Genomic DNA, 9,727 nt, shown 5'->3' on the forward strand with positions numbered 1-9,727 from the left:
TCTGACAAATCCATTGTGGTCCAGGTTGAAAACCACACACTGTGAATTCACAAGAAATACAGTTAATGTAAAAAAAGTCATTCAAGGATCAGGTATATAAGTTTTATTTTTAGGGATACCATCGCCTGGAAAAAGTTCTGCGGAAATGAAGAGCTGTCTAACAATAGCTTCATTTCTGAAGATCACTTTCAACTGCAAGATTTCGTTAACCCCCGGAACCTCCGTCAAGGGTAAGTTCAAGTTTCCCGAGTATAAAGATATTGTAGCGAACGACACAATTATTTGTAAAAAGTTCGGTACATATAACGATCTAGGAAATGTTGAGAAAAAAGTCAAATGACATTGTAAAAAAATTCCCCCGATTGTATATTGCAAAACGGCAGTACATTGAATATGGCTTTAAATTATGTTACTGGTTTAGAACTCTTAAATCAGAAGAATGGACGAGATTATATGTAACTTTGAGGCTACCGTAGTTTCGAATAATAAACTTAAACTACAAAGTTTTGATGAATAAACTGTTTAATCTAAAGTTTCTTAAAACCTTCTCCTAGCCGAAACGTCGCATATGCAGATGTTTGCAAAAACTGAATAAAACAAAAGTAGGGGCTATATTTACAAAATTTGAAATGAATGAAAATCGCAACAACGAAATATACCATCAAGTCTTCATCTACAACAAAAAACCGATGTCAGGTTTTTATTCACTTTTTTTCTCCAATAAATTCTAAAATTTTCCTTTCTCTGAAAAAATTGTGTTACACTCGAAAAATGTCTGCTTTTCCAAATATCTATTTAAACTTGGATACGAAACGAGCCCTTTTACAGCCCAGCGGTTTTCGAAACAATATTTTGGACCTCGAGATGATGCATTTGTAAACATTTTCTCGCAAATTTAGAACAATTTCTAATCAAGTGAGTTGGTTGACAAAATGATGATTCTTGACAAACAGTCTCACCCATCCGAGTTTAGTGATAATAGCTTAGCTTTTCATGTTCTGTTGATAAGTTGAAGATACCAATAAAACTAATTAAGCTTACACTTTATTGTTTCACGCAGAGAAATCGATTGTCATTGAAACAAAAGAAATACTTTTTTAAATCAATGTTCTAGTTTTTTTTTATCTAAACCTTATTTTTTGGTTTAAATTTATTTCTATCAAAATGAAAGAAAATTATATCAAGTTGATATTTACAAATATTGAATTCATTTACTGTTTTTGAAATCAAAAGACAACAGATTCGTGCAAAAATTAATGAATCAATTCTTTAATTTTGATTTAGTTAAAAACAACAAAAACGAGGGAGAAAATTAAAGCGGGAAATTCTAAATATCGTGAAGGATTTTTAGTGAGTTTTCTTTAAATTTATCCTTAATGAATTATTAAAGTTTTAAATTTGTTTGAGGTCAACTATTCAACGACAATTGATTCTAAGGAAGGTATCGAATTGGAAGCTTCGAAATTCTAAGCTGTTAGATAAAGGTACAGACAACCAACCGACAGGTGCAATAATCTTCATGTGTTTATAATCTGATCCGCTTGGCGATGCAGGCTATACTCTTCGGCCCGAGCAGACCACCTACCCAGTGCTTGCGGATCTCCTCGTAGAGATCGTTGAAATTGGTATAGATGGTTTAATTGGACAGATTGGCACGGTCGGAGTTGTCCACTTGGGTCAGAGCAACACAGGTGCAGATCTTGATGGAACACCAACGTTCCCAGTCGGAACTTGTCCTTGATGATGCAGAACTGAATACCCATCTTTCGGCACAGAGCCGGTAGGTAGATGACCAGCTCAATGGAGTCAGCATCGTGAACGATCATCACCAGCTGAGCCTTCTTCTGCTCGACTAGTTTGACGACGGTGTTGGCGCCCTGCCGCAGGGGTTGGTTTTCTTTGCCGGAGGTTCTTCCTTGCCAGCGGCCTTGGCCTCAGCCTTATCCTTCAATCGTTGGATCTTAGCGATCGAGTTTTCCGGCCGGTATATTTCTCGAAGATAAATAACACTGACAAAGTGTTTTACCCGTTTTCATTATTTTTGTTGGTCAAATTTCGAACCATTTATTGAATATCGCACGTGTAATCGATGCTATCAATGGGTATAAAAAAAGAAACGTGAGTTCGTCACATCAAAATCAAAACATAAAACGAATTCACTCACACAGGCATACGCTATTTGACATTTCATGCAACGACAAGAAAATAAAAATCATCTTCGTTTGCATCAAGAGAGTAATGTTCTTTTACCATTCAAAATTCGTTTCGGCTGTGTGGAAAAGTATTGAATTCGATAAATAATACAGTGAAATTATTGCTTATTCACATGAAATAAACTTCATTCAAAATTATAATTTTTTGAAGAATGGATTCATTTTGTATACTAATTACTTAAAGACTATGATTTAAACATAACTTTGAATTAAAACATTTGGTTAAATTTCAACCGTGAAAGTTTTTTATAAACAAGGAGAAATGGATTTGAAACAGACATTTTTAAATGTCTCAAATTCAGTGGATATTTGACCTTGTTTTCCAAAAATTTCTTAGAGAAAAAGTTGAACGGAAAAAGATGGAAAAATTGTCTAAAAAATAAGGCTTTTTAGGCTAATTTTCCCCTAGTCCAAAATAAGGCTAAAAAAGTTTCTGAGGTTATATTTCTAAATCGAAATATAAGTTTTATTGAAACAACCAGCATTATATCACGAACACTACCAGCAGTAAATATGGTTGAGGCTTGTGATATAGCTCAGTTGGCAAGTCTGTTGCCTCCTGAACCGATGTCCGCGAGTTCGAGCCCAAGAGTAAACATCGAACACAGTTGTACCGGATAGTTTTTCAATAACAATCCGCCAATTGTAACGTTGATAAAGTCGCGAATGCTATTAAGATTGTAAAACGACTATAATTGAAACAAAAACAAAAAGTAAATATGATTAAAGCGCAGGCCAATACATTCGTCATATTTATTATTCTACTTAATTTTTTTTGCAAATTGTCTAAACAAGTTCTAATCATTCCAACGATAATGTATTTCACTCCTCAAACCAATCTAGATATTAGCCAAAACAGCTAAGATTGATTGGAATTCAAGTTTTTCAAGGATATAATAAATCATATTATGAAGTTTGTTTTTTTTTGTCGTAGTAAACTATAAATAAAAAGAATAAGATGAACAATTCAGAACTCAATGAATTATTTAATGCGGACATTATAAATTTCAAACTGTCACTCAGCAGGATAAATTTCTAAATCAAAGCTGAATACCAAAATAATTGGCTCTAAACTAAGGACCGATACAACGTAAGTTTTGTATTTTTTCATCTAAATCGATCAACGGGCATGGTGTGTACAACATTCATTTCTTATCATGATACAGTAAATTAGAGTAAACAGTTCAACATTGAAGACAAAAACCAAATTGAAAATATTCTAAAAAGAATTTCAAATACTCATAGGTGATTCAATCAAACAAGTTTTCATTTGGCTTGTTAATTATCAAGTGCATTTTTTTTTCTTGATGAAGCACAATGGTTTCACGATGCCCCGATAGATGGCGTATGGTTCTGGGCGATTTGTAGTTGTATGGGCTCAACCGCCACTGATCAGTCTGGGTATATGGTGTCTGCGGTTATTCCCTCCAACTGTGTTGCAATTTCGATATGGGATGTTTTATTGAAATTTTTGGTCTTGGTAATTTGATCGAAAATGTGTTTATTGTTGAGGTACATACATTATCTCTTGATAGCGGTATCTATTGGTTGGTGTTATTCCTGTGTCATTCAAATTTTGAAGTTGGTATGCTACTATGTTGCTTCTACTGATACATCTGGCAATTTCTTTGCAAACTACTTCTTCCTGGCGCAGGTTCAGGGGTTGCTGTCCTGATATTGTCATGAGTGGATTTTGTGCAACCGGTAACCTTGCGAAGACATTGATTGTTAACTACCGCTATTTTCATTTTATTTGTGTTGATCGCGTTATTTTGAACAGCTACACCATATCCTGTGATGCTTCGCATGAGCGCCTTGTATATATTGCTCATAGTTTGAGGATGTGAACCAGTTCGCGTGCCAGATATTATTTTAAGCATGTTTAATTTATCGTTTATTTTTCCTATTGTTTCTCGTGTGTTAATGTGACAATTGGGCATTCGTCGGGAGCAGACGTGGTTTATCGTCGTTCTTGTGCTGCTCTGCTAGATTTGTTTTTTTCATCGATTTGTTTTGTGTGTTCAAATGAAGCGGAGTAAAGTGAAGTTGGCCCAAATGGGGGCTTTTCTGGGCGGTTTTGGATGGAATGGAGAAATCCTGGTCTACGGTTGCATTTGCCAGATTGCGTACGCAGAAGGGAAAAGGTTTTTGCAGCGCGAACGCGATTTCGATGTTTTGCGTGGCCTACTAAGTTTTTCGTGCGATGTTTTGGTCAGAAGGGGGGTGTAGTGTACGAAACGCTCTGCGGATCTTTTTTTTTATTCGCGCACCGTCAATTGGGAGACGAAATGTTTTAAAACCTAAGTTTTTTTTAAACGTATTCGAACAGTGGAATATTGCGGTGCAGTTCGATTATTGTGAGAAGTGATAAGTGTTAATTGGGAGTGGAAATACCAGCGATACACGACTAACGCATTGCGTTGGACAAACCTTTTAAATTCTGAAACAAATCTTTATTTTGTTCGCATATGAATATTCAATAATAACCTCCCGAATAAAAAAATACTGTTACCAAACAGTTTCTATAATAATTATAAAACTATTTGGAACAGCGTAAAAATACTTTTAGAAAACGGTATCTGACATCGTAAAAAACATTCCACTAACTGTGAATTCCAATACGACGGTCTGTTGAATATGGCGTTAAGTTATGTTACTGTTTAGAACTGTTAAAACAATCGTATGGGGCGACTGTTGTACAAACAGTTAAGATAAAATCCAAAAATCGCTTACGGTAACGTATTTAGAGCATCAAATTTTTATTGTTAAAGTATTCTAAAAAGTACTCTTGTAACTGAACGGTAACAGTAACAGTTATGAAAAGATCTACGAAACGGTCTTCCAACGTAATGCAAACGTTTTTTGGAATCGTAGGTACGCGGATGGCACACACACGTTGAAATGTTGATTGGGATTTCGGATTTCGAAATAATGTATTATCGGAATTGGATTTTAGTTTCTTTATTAAATTGATGTCAACTTACATTTGTTAATGATCCGGATGAATCTGGCGATTGATGCACTAGCTGCCATGCCTGGTTAGATGGGACAGTATTGGCCATTCTTACTGCGAATTTCGGTATGAAATCTTCTTTCCGGCAATTGATGATTTCAAAGGACAGTCTGGTCAATAACGACCCCTGGAATTCTGGACATTTGATTGGTGTGTTTTGTCCGGTTCTAATGATGCCCACAATCTTCCCCTCCGGAAAAAGCTAACAGCAATAACCTGGAAGGAAAAGGGAAAAAAAAGTTTCTCAATATTTACTTTTCATTGAAATAACGTTTTCTCCACAAAGTTTTGGGTAAATATTTGATGAATAATTAATTTTGTGACCTACCTGTAACAAACAGCCATCCAGTGAATTCTGATACTGCCGGGGCAGTCGCGATGTTGAAATTTCACCGGACATCTTCGTTGCCGCACTCGGTAGAGTTGGTGTGGATGTTGCAGCTGTTTCAGTCGCCTTCCGGTTCCCAATGCCGTTGCGTTGAAAAGAAGGTGGAAGTAGGCGTTTCCCTTTGCTGTTCTACCAAGACGGCGTCCGTGGCTTTTTTCCCGTTTTTCACTGCCAGATCCCCGACGAGAACAGCGGAAACCGCGAACAAAACAAATGATGGGCGGAAAATTTTCAGGGGTGCCAGGTTTGCCAATTTTTGAATTTTCGAAAAAAAGGATTTGGAAAAAGTTTTCAACAAAATTTAAATCAATAATATCTTAAGATAATTCATTCTTGATTAAAGAACTTATTGATGTTTTCTGAGCAATTTGGAAAATAAACATAAAAAAACCCCATGCTCGTCACGCGAGCAAGTTTGCGCGAGGAAAATCAAAAACAAAAAAAAAACAAAAGAATCGGAGTTTTGAAAAAACTTTAAACTTAGATCAATTTTACCCACATAAATTTGAATAACAACCAGTATCAAATACTTTTTTTCAACATATGTATATTTATTAAAAGCTTCGTAAGTTTTATTTTGCCTCGTGTGTCCATTTCATTATACTATGTTAGTAAGGCCGTTAAGGTTATAGGGGCCTCAATAGTCGCGGCAACTCAACTGTAAGCATTCAAACTACTTTTAGGAAAGGAAAGAGGAATAATCATTTTTACTATAATTCTTACTTAATTACTTTATTCTAATTAATAACATTATTCTAATTAATTACTTAATCTTTTGATTAATTTGATAATTCATTCCTTCGAGTGAATTGAAAATGTGATAAATATTTTTTCATAAATGTGTGCTGATTCTTTTCTAAATTGTCTGGCATCCCTGACCAGCCTTTCACATATTTTTGACGTGGGTTTGACATTAGGCATGGACGCTATTGGTTACAGTTTGAGATCAATTTTACGATTATTGATAAAAATGAAGTAAATCGTTAGACCATTTATTCACCTTTACAGATATGGTTACATTTTCACAGGAACGTTCATGTTTTGTTTTTATCGTTGTCGTATTAAACCCGAATAGAAAAATATTGTTACCAAACAGTAACTATAATAGTCATACAATTATTCAGAACAGCGTAAAAAAACTTTTAGAAAATGATAACTGACATCGTAAAAAACATTCCACTAATTGTGAATTCCAAAACGACGGTCTGTTGAATATGGCGTTAAGTTATGTTACTGTTTAAAACTGTTAAAACATTTATATGGAAGAACTGTTTTACAAACAGTTAAGATAACGTTCAAAAACCGCTCATGGAAAACGTATTCTGGCCATCAAACTGTTTTTGTTACAGTTATTCTTAAAGTTCTCTTGTAACTGAACATTCACAGTAATAGTTGTAAAACGTTTCGATAAAACGTTCTTCCAACGTTATTCATATCGTATTCTGAATAGTAAGGGAATGTAGCACGCACACACACAAAAGAAAATTTTCTTCCAAAAATAAACTCGTTATTAAATTTTATCAATTTTCATTTTATTCACTTGTATTATTAGCTCCTTCATCAGGAACACACAAATTCAGAACACACGGGCGGGATGTTGGCGTAGGTCCTGGTCACTGCTGGATCCAGAAGTCGCACCGGACATTATTCTTCCAAGCATGACGACTTCGCTCCTCCAGCTCCCGTTGCTGCAATAAAAAAAACTTACTATATTTGAACCCGTATACATATTATGTTCATGAAACTTACCTGCTGCGAACATCGCTGGTGTCCTTTTTCCGGTTTGTTCTAATCCTAGTCCGCCCGTCGGACCCCAATCGGAGGGGACTTTTGTTGCTTTGCTGGTGTGAAGTTACTATGTGGAACGCAAAAAACGAAGTTGTTTTTTTTTTGTTTTCTTCTCTTCCAGTTGTCGGCAGTGGTGCCGACCAAAACGGCTTTTCAAAATTTTACCAATATGAAATTAAAATGTGAAAATAAAAAGATTTAGAACTTTGATGTTTCTATGTCGCCTGTTCACATGGCACACACCAAATTTGTGTTTGCTAATGGTTTTTAAACTTGCATGTTATTCAATGACAAATGACATAAAATCGTAATAAGTTCCATAGATTCGTGAGGAAACTTTCCTTTTTTTATTGCATAATCTTGCATAAAGCGTTAACAATTGTCAAAAGCATCTTGTAAATCAAAGAGCTATGACCCTCGTTTAATGATGATAGTAAAAAAAATTAAAACTATTTTCATAAATGTGTACTGATTTTTGTACAAAACCATCTGGCATCTCTGACCGGGCGTTTCGTTCATTTTGACGTGAATGACAGAAGGGATGAACGGTACATGTAACGTTTTAAATTCGGTTTTACGATTAAAGAAAAATTGAAGGAAATCGTTCATACCATCACGTTTTCACATGAACGTTCATATTTCGTTCTTATCGTTAGCGAAGTAAAGTTTAGAAGTAGAGCTACGTTTATAGATACAATCACTATTTCTAAAGCCGTAGATGTATCGTACAGACTGTTTGAGATATGGTTTTTTAGCATGCGGGAAGTTAAGCTGAAAAGCTACGTTTATAGAGACAATAACTTTTTCTGGAGCCGTAGATATATCGTATTGACTGTTTGTGATACAATTTTTTACTATGCGGGCTAGTAAAACGTTCGAATTCAATTGTAAAATGGAAATAGATTTTTAATATTTGATTGAATTGGTTGTTACAATAATAACCTAGTAAATTTGTAAAATGGAAATAGTTACTAATTGATTAATTAATTGATTGATTTTGCAAACTGCCGAAAAGTTCACAGGTTCCTCTTAATCATTAATTGTTTCAAATTAACATTTTGGTTACAAGCAGTTTTATATTTATTCAAAGGCCAATCCAGTTAATATGCTTTTTTTATTTTATCAAACAAACAAAATAACAAGAATAGCGACAAAATAACGCGATTTTAATTTTGAATTCGTAAAATTTATTTTATTACTAGTTATTTAATTTTTTCAGCTTAAACAACAGGTAATTGGTGATTTAACACGTTCGTCGCCACGTCACCCATATTTGGCAGACGGGTGTATTTCCTGGGGGGCCCCGTCACATCAAAAAGCAGGTGACGCTCTCTTACTGGAGTTTACCGCTCAGCTTCGCCACACGTTTCAAATATGGGAGTTCTCCCTCTTTGCTTTCTCTCTCTGAAAATTTCTTTGGGCCCGGCTAGCAAAACTACCAAAATGAGCGTGGCGACGAACGTGTTAAATGTTATTTATAATTTGTCATTTATCAAAACAAATTCGGGGAGGGGAGTTCCATCCGGGCATCCAATTGAAGCGGTTCTTTGAGGAGAGCATTGGGCTACCTCATTAATAAGGAATCGTGGATTGAGGACGGGCTCGTCTCCACACCCAGTGGAGCGCTCTTCTTTTTAATGGCGCGAATCAGAAACTTTATGCTTTATGCAGAAGGGATGAACGGTACATGTAACGTTTTAAATTCGGTTTTACGATTAAAGAAAAATTGAAGGAAATCGTTCATACCATCACGTTTTCACATGAACGTTCATATTTCGTTCTTATCGTTAGCGAAGTAAAGTTTAGAAGTAGAGCTACGTTTATAGATACAATCACTATTTCTAAAGCCGTAGATGTATCGTACAGACTGTTTGAGATATGGTTTTTTAGCATGCGGGAAGTTAAGCTGAAAAGCTACGTTTATAGAGACAATAACTTTTTCTGGAGCCGTAGATATATCGTATTGACTGTTTGTGATACAATTTTTTACTATGCGGGCTAGTAAAACGTTCGAATTCAATTGTAAAATGGAAATAGATTTTTAATATTTGATTGAATTGGTTGTTACAATAATAACCTAGTAAATTTGTAAAATGGAAATAGTTACTAATTGATTAATTAATTGATTGATTTTGCAAACTGCCGAAAAGTTCACAGGTTCCTCTTAATCATTAATTGTTTCAAATTAACATTTTGGTTACAAGCAGTTTTATATTTATTCAAAGGCCAATCCAGTTAATATGCTTTTTTTATTTTATCAAACAAACAAAATAACAAGAATAGCGACAAAATAACGCGATTTTAATTTTGAATTCGTAAAATTTA

At 34.9% G+C, this 9,727-nt stretch overlaps 1 long non-coding RNA gene and 1 pseudogene across 1 annotated transcript; both read right to left on the reverse strand.

The window, feature by feature from the left end:
- Positions 1-1,250: 1,250 nt before the first annotated feature.
- Positions 1,251-2,172, reverse strand: LOC129737702 (60S ribosomal protein L7a-like; annotated as a pseudogene).
- A 2,986-nt stretch (positions 2,173-5,158) lies between these two features.
- On the reverse strand, positions 5,159-5,810 carry LOC129749987 (uncharacterized). The gene is made up of 2 exons (XR_008738242.1): positions 5,555-5,810; positions 5,159-5,442 (listed from the first exon to the last, which is right to left on the reverse strand). It is a non-coding gene; the product is annotated as an uncharacterized LOC129749987 (long non-coding RNA).
- Between the last annotated feature and the right edge of the window lie 3,917 nt (positions 5,811-9,727).

This window comes from Uranotaenia lowii, chromosome 1 (genome assembly GCF_029784155.1).
Source record: "Uranotaenia lowii strain MFRU-FL chromosome 1, ASM2978415v1, whole genome shotgun sequence".
Taxonomy (NCBI): domain Eukaryota; kingdom Metazoa; phylum Arthropoda; class Insecta; order Diptera; family Culicidae; genus Uranotaenia; species Uranotaenia lowii.